The 7,839-nt window shown below is 42.6% G+C and overlaps 1 long non-coding RNA gene across 1 annotated transcript; it reads right to left on the bottom strand.

Moving 5' to 3' along the window:
- Window positions 1-4,204: 4,204 nt before the first annotated feature.
- Window positions 4,205-5,931, bottom strand: LOC144586960 (uncharacterized). Its single transcript, XR_013542062.1, has 2 exons — window positions 5,487-5,931; window positions 4,205-4,640 (listed from the first exon to the last, which is right to left on the bottom strand). It is a non-coding gene; the product is annotated as an uncharacterized LOC144586960 (long non-coding RNA).
- Window positions 5,932-7,839: the final 1,908 nt, after the last annotated feature.

Genomic DNA, 7,839 nt, shown 5'->3' with positions numbered 1-7,839 from the left:
TGTCTCCAGATACCTAAACGACCAAGCTTTTCAGCAGCTCATGGCTTTGTATGGATTAATAGCTGTGAATTAAACATGCTTATCGTCTAGTCCTAAAAGTTTCCTCAGAAGCAAATTCCATTGAGGTCAGTGGTAGCATGTCACAAAAATTCAAGGCATAAAAATTTGAATCCTTTTCTCCTCACCATGAAAAGTTCAACTGAATTATTCTGTTCACATGTGGAGACGAGGAAGAAAGGAAGAGAAAAAGTGGAATGCAAGTAGGCCTGGTTTGAATTAGTTCACCATGTGCTAAGTTGTGGTTTAGAGGAGTGTGCCATTATTATGAGCTGTTTGCTTTGTCTTGAAAAATTGAGGATATTACGTAAAGAAAAGGTGGATTATATCAACACATGCCAATTACACTTGAAAGAATGGCTTCAGGTGTTTGGCCCCTAGTAAATTAATCAACCTGGCTGGATTATTAATTTTCCTTCTAAGATGCACCTGTAGCTGTGGTATTTCAATGATTCACTGATTTAAAAAATAAGTGTGGTGTGAGCCATACTACAAATTTTAACAAGCACTTTCTTTATGTTTATAATATTTGGTTGCCATTTTGTGTGGGTAAGATATCTAGAACTGTGCAAAAGGAAACCTTTCTGTACATTTTGAAATGCAATATAATAATTTAATTAAATTACTATTTTGCAGCTGCCATGTCTGATTTTTGAGTCACAGTCTGGTGCTCTACAAGACATGGTGGTTGAGGCTGAAGAAGGAGTGTAGATTTCTCTGGCAAGGTTGACGGACTTGCGCAATATGTTGGCAGGAACAGAGCAGAAACATGGGGATTGTGGCCTCTCGTGAAAAGGCTGAGATCTCTGCTTGTTAAAAAAGCCCACAGGATGAATACAAATTCTCTGATCTGGAGACTATTCGTCAGGAAATTGCCAAATACTAACAACTCATATTATGCTTATAAGCCAGCTGGCTACATATCTGAGAACTGAATGAAAAAACATTTGTTCCCTTATGAATGTGAAAAAAAGACAGCCATTAAGAGAGACCAAGATATTTGGTTTCTGCTTTGCTAAATCCACCTTAAAAATCACTTAGAGCCAATAAGGGCTAACCACAGGAGACCTGGCTCACCGTAACCAGCCGCATATCACTTGTACTAAACCGCTGCTGAGTTGGGGGATAAAGTTTATTTTCCAGTCCATCACTGGCTAGGTTTTGAGCTGGCACGACTATTTCCCAAGCTGAATCAATGCTGTGGTCCCCATCATGAATCAAGCACAGCAGGAAGGAGCCATATGTCTCTTCTTCAGACAAGTTCACATTGCTGTCTAGACTGAGTCAAGTCCCTCTGTGTGAATGCTGGATGTTGTTCATCATTTTTAAAAACTCTTGATACATCAGGAAATTCAGGAAAAGATTAAAAATAAAGCCACATTTTAAAATGCAGTAAAAAATAACTTTATACCCACACCTTGTAATGGGGTCCCTTTTTGTGTGTGCAGAATGTAAGCTTCATATATTTTACACAGCTTCATATGTCTTTAGGCAGCACACATATTAACAGGTTACACTTTTGGAATACACTTCAGGACTGATGGCATCTTTAGGCAGATTTGACGCGGGAAATAGCAGTGCCATTCAGACAGGTGCCTGTCCATATCTCCTTAGCTGTTCCCTGCTGTGGCGGAATGCCCACGTCACTCCTGTCCATCATATGGAGCTCAAGGGCAGGAGCCTATGATAGGACAAGAGGGGCGGAGCGAGAATGACAGTTGGGGAGTTAGAGGGACAGCAGTTAGACAATTAGAGAGTTAGAGAAGAGATAGGGAATGGAAATGGGAGAGTTAGGACATTGAATTGAGAGAATTAAGACAGAGATTGGAAAGTTGGAGTGTTACAGAGAATAGGAAAGAGTTAAAAGGAATAGAGAATAGATAGATGATTAAAGGATATTGTTAAAGAGGTTACTGTGAATAAAAACATTCAAGTAAATGTGTAATCAAATCCAATTTAATGAATGATCCTCAACAACTATGATTTACATCTGTTATTTACATATCAACTACAAGATCAATAAACCTGTTATATTGGCAGCACGTGTCTGAGATATATTTGGTATATTGTGGACTAGATCCACTGATGGCAGCATAAAAAGAGGCAATGCATCTTGAGGGTGGACCTGTGTTTGGGGAGAACAAACTAGGGACACTAGGGGGACACGGCACCTGCTGTCCATATTCACCGCCATGTATGACAGAAATCCAAGGGAGAGAGAAGTCTCCAGATGTATCAGAGATGTAGATTATCTTTATTCTGATTTTAATGCTCAACAGGGCCTTCTTCAGGAACAAGATTTTAAAATCAAAACTTCATTAGCTTATTAGCTTCATTAGTGGTCCACTCCACCCACTTCCATCTCTGGAGATTGCCCAGCTGAGTCACTGCCTTGATGTTGGGGCGCTCACCACTCTGGTCCATGCGCTTGTCGTCTCGAAATTAGACTACAGTAATGTACTCTATGTGGGGCTACTTTTGGGATTGATGTGGAAGCTTCAAATAGTACAGAATTCGGCAGCCAGACTTCTCACAGGGGTGAGAAAATATCAGCATATTTCCCTCATTCGGCTGCCCTGCATTGGCTCCCGTTTGTTTCCGCATTTATTTCAAAGTGTTATTGATGACATATAAAGCCCTAAACGGTTTAGGACCGCAATATCTAGTGGAATGCCTCCTCCCACCTAGATCTACTCGAATCACTTGTTGTAGCCAAGAAGAATGGCTGAGGGGCCTAACGCTGAGGGAGGCCCAAAGAGAAAGAACAAGAAACCAGGCCTTCTTGGCAGTGGCCCCTTGCCTCTGGATCAGTCTGCCCCCAGAGATCTGCCTGGCTCCCTCGCTGGGTATTTTTAAGAGCAAACTTAAGACCTGGCTCTTTAGGCAGGCATTTTCTCCTGTCATCACCTGATTATTTTTCCCATCTTGAGCTGTATTATTACTGTTTATTTTATTATATTGTTTTTACTTTTATCTATTATTGTTAGCTGCCCAGAGTAGACTTTGGTCTAAATAGGCAGGGTATACATTAAATAAATAAATAAATAAATAAATAAATAAATAAATAAATCAATCAATCAATCAATCAATCAATCAATCAATCAATCAATCAATCAATCAATCAATCAATCAATCAATCAGTTTGTCCCAGCTCTGACTACTGATCAAAAGCAGTAGATCAAAAGATTTAAAATCTTGCTCCTAAAGATGGCTGTATGCTGAAACGTGTTGAGCATTTTAAAATCAGAATATCCCGTACATCTTTTATATAACCTGAGACCTGTCTCTCATTTGGATTTATGACATCATTGGCTGTCCCAGTTCCTTTTTTTAATTAAAGAAAAACAATACTGTAATAACGCTAACATAAAATGTGTGTACATACATGCCGTACAATACTACTACTGTCCCAGGTCTTTGTGCTCTGTTCAGAGCCATGTATCCCATACTTGGGGCACCTAAATTAGCTTTCTACCTCAGATGTGGTAAAAGATACTGTATTTTATTATATGGAGTTTTAATTTGTAAACCACCCAGAATAGTGTTTCCACTAAAAGGGCAGTATATCAATCCAATGCAATCCATTAATTACTGTTGTTACTGTTCAAGTAAAGTCCATCTCCTAGTCCAGCTAGCTCCCGTACATGAGATGTGGACAGGGTGCCATTTTGTCTTCACTTCAAAATGAAGTTAGTTCAGAGGCCAGCATTTTGCAGATGACACATAAGTATTCATATCCATCCTTAGAAAGAAAACTCCCAGCTGTACAAAATGGATTCCTTCCTGATTGCCATACAAAAACGTGTGATTCAGTCATTTTCTGGCCACTTCCCAATCCTTGTTTTTAAAATGTTGTCAGTCATTGTGAGTCACCTGGACTTTTCCATCCCACTTATAGAGGAAGACATGGCTTTCTCAGCAAGGGTGCATTTATCCTCTCTACCTATCCTTTGCCAGAAGCCCCTAAGCCTAACACCCTCCTCGAAAACTATAATACAACAAAGCAAAAGTCTGGACCATGAGATGGAGGGTGTGACTACCTTTCACAGTTTGTGTCAGAGTTGGCACAGTTAAGAAAAACAAAGTCTGTGACTCCATGACATAAAGCTAAGCATAGAGAACCTGAGCCTTTTTCCAAGAGAAATTGTTTCTTTTTTTTTTTCAGCCAGCAGAGGGTGGTTTATTTTGTATCAATTCAACTGGCCTCAGAGCCCTATCCCACTGACAATAAAATCCATGCTCTGCTGGGGGAAAAAACACCATGACACAAACTGAAGCATATAAACAAGCCACGTCCGCTCCTCTGCCCAGGAAGAGAGTTTTTGTGCTCCCTGCCAGAGTTTCATTTATTTTGAGGTAGCTTCCAATTAATTGCTTCCGCATATGTGAAGGCCCCTGCTCTGTGTTTCTTTGCTTTTTTTTTTACAGAGGCCAGTGGGCCAAGCCCAGCTGTCCTTCCCTCCCTCTTCACCCTCACCACTTCCCTCCCCTTATGCCCCATCCCTCAACCAACCTCTTTTCCTCAACCCCACAAATCCCTCCTGTTTTCTGTTCCCTTCAGTCACCTGCCACCACCCTTAACCCTTGTGTGACACCCGTGATCCGGGTCGTGAGGTGATGCTGGGAGTGCCGTCTCGCCCAAAAGCCTCCGTGGGCACTCAGACAGCCCCCAAGCCGTTCCCACCCCAGATGCTACACCAGTCCGTTGATACACTGGACTTGGAAAAGGGGCTGAAGGGGTTAAATATAGCTACCCAGACTCCTCTGGTTTGGGCGGGAAAGGAGAGGAAGGATCCTGAGGAGGGAGCGGCAGGGGAAGTCAGTCACCGATGAGCAGGGGAAGAAGGTGGATGGGAATGGGTGTCCATCCAAGACCCCTGGTCAGGTAAATGGGAACAGGTCTGTCTTACTAAACAGGAGGCAGAAGAGAGAAGGAGGAATGAGGCTAGGGTCCGCCCCTCTTATTGGGGAGAGAGAGAGACCCGGGAGTGGCGTAGGAGGTTAGTAGAGGAGAAGAAAAGAGTAGAGAGAGAGAAAGAAGAGAAGACCAGATGGCATCTGGAGGAATTGAAGAGACTGGGGTACTATCCGGACCTTGGGAACACCCCGGGGCAGAGACCTCCATACCCTGGGGATATGCAGGGTTCGAAGAGATGACCCCATTATTAACGACGGAGCGTGAAGACTTCGATCCCGAAGAACCCTCACAGGTTCAGGCCGGTCCATGGGCGTCGAAGTCAAGTAACCTGTTCGACGAAGATTGGGCGCCCCTGTATGAACCGTTACTTCAGCAGGAGAAGTTTGTTCCCAAGTTGATTGACATTTCTATCCCTTTACCCCAGTTAAATAAAGAAGACAAATGGTTTTGTTCAAATGCGTCTACAGCTTTATTTGGGATGGGGGAGGTGAAGAATAGCGGACCCTCACACCTTGCCCTCCACCTCTTTCATGACTTTGTATGATTTTTATATGGGACCCTCACCAAACCACCATCAAATTATAAATCCCATCTGTGCCCAGAGGTTACCAATCCAAGGCATGCCTGGAATCCATGATTTTGTGCTTTGGGGAAATCGTATATATATATATATATATACGATTACCCCAAAGCACAATATATATATATATATATATTTCATAGAGATTCATCCATGCTTGGGACCCATGTTTCTCTGATTTCGGGTGACCCTATATATAAAAACCATTGGGAGAGTTTCTCCAGGAATTGGAGCCCAAAGGGAAGGGCTCCTCCTCCACCGGTTTGCTCTCTAGGTGGAAGGTTTATGTTTCTTGCATCTAGGGGGGAGAAACCACTCTCCTCTCTGTATGTTTGTACATTTATGTGTGCTTATGCAGTGGGTTTGCTGGAGGGGGAGACTCCTTTCCCATTTGTCCCTCGGCCTTTCCATTCTCCCTGCCTCAACTGCCCCCATCAGGCCCACCTGACAGGAAATGAAGGCAACAGCGAGATGGTACTGGCAGGGCGAGGACTGTAGCAGAACCCAAAAGATGATGTCATTCCTGCATGTCAATCAAGGGATAGAACAGGAGGGGCGGAGTCAGAGTGGCAGTTAGACAGCTGGGAGAGACAGAAGACAGTTGGAATAAGATAGGGATAGAGTAGGGACAAGAAAATGTGGAGAGAGTGCTAGGGTTTAGGAATAGATAAGAAGGGGTTAAGAAAGGAAATTGAAAGAGTAAAATATATTGAACAAGCAGGAATGAACACATAAGCATAACATAAGGAATACCAGTGATTGAATACATGATTTAATATATGCATACCTGACCCAGTTATATATTTGATTCTCCTTATGATTTTATTCATTAATAAAAGAATATTTGATCAAACCCTTTGATTCCTAAATTATATGATCAGCTCCTATGTGTGTGGGATTTGAATTGGTATTAAGATAATACCTGGTGGCAGCGAAAAGGGCGTATTTACCTTTGTAGAGCCCACAGCTATAAAGGGGCAACAAGGGGGATCGCCACAAGTGGTGGCAGCGGTGGGATTCGAAAGATAATTCAGTGAGCCAAAAGATTACAGTAAACCAGAGAAAACTTGAATTTCCTGAGCATAGAGAACCTAGTAGTCTCGTGCTATCAGGGCAGGAGTGGGACCCTTGAAAGTGTCTTGGTGAAAAGCTTAAAAAAGGGACTCCTGAGTGCAGCCCAGGGAAGGACTACAGAAAAGGAGAAGCTCTGAGGGAAAATTCAACAGTTTAAGGTTTACCTCAAGATTGTGAAAGACCAGGTGGGCTAGCTTTGGGGTCCTAGGCTCTGAGAAGAGAGGGCTGAGGGGACAAGAAGCGGAAGCCGGGGTCAAAACACAGATCTGAGGGAAACAGAAACAAGCAGAGAAGCCTGGAAACTGAAAAAAAAAAAAAAAAAAAAACAGTAATAAGTGTGTGGCTGAAAGCAAAAAAAACCCAAAAAGAAACAGTGTATCCCACAAGGAGCTCAGGCAGGGTGCTTGGAATAACAAAATAGCGAAGCAAGCCTAGAGCAGGCTGTCTAAGCTACTAAGTATCTCTCCCTAGCACAGAGGGAAAAAAATTAGGTCCCTTTTAAAACCAGGCTTGTGTTTTGAATCTGAGAACACAGATAAGCCATGCCTCCGAAGAGAGGGAAAAAGTTAACAATAGAGGTACCTGAAGGACAAGGGTTACCTCACAAAGAGGAAGGTACTTTTGAGGTAGCTGAGCAGGAGGATGCTACTCAGGAGGAGGATGCCTCAAGGGGAGGAGAAACTACTTTAACCCCTCAAGAATTTCAAAAATGGAAATTGGAGAAAGAGTTTCAATTAAGAGAATTACAGCTCAAAAATGAAGCTGAAGCCAGACAATTAGCCATGGAGCAACAAGGGGGATCGCCACAAGGACATACACACATCACCACAAAAGTTTGAGATTCTGGCTGAAATCCAAATGTCTTAAGCACAAATTGAGAAAAATACTCTTGCTCTGCCAGTTTATTCTAGCAGTGGGAACAGCCCCTCAATTTCCAGTGGCTTCCAAAGGGAGAAGTTGTAGGCGTGTTCTAGACATTCTCAGTGAGATACCTTATTACAGCAGGATAAGTCCCTTCATCTGACCTCCTGTTGTCTCCCTTTCTCCAAACAATGTTTGATTTTTCTTTTTAATATTTTGCTTATCCAGTTTAGCTCTACCAGATAAGTGCTATGTCAGGTCTGAGAAAATTAAAAGAGAGAGAGAGCATATGTGAATAAGTGGGGAAGAGGGCAGTATAAATAGGGTAGAACTGTGTTCCCCATGGAAA

This window comes from Pogona vitticeps, chromosome 2 (assembly GCF_051106095.1).
Source record: "Pogona vitticeps strain Pit_001003342236 chromosome 2, PviZW2.1, whole genome shotgun sequence".
Lineage (NCBI taxonomy): Eukaryota > Metazoa > Chordata > Lepidosauria > Squamata > Agamidae > Pogona > Pogona vitticeps.
Note: the sequence above shows the minus strand (reverse complement) of the source record. Positions and strands in the feature narration are given on the sequence as shown.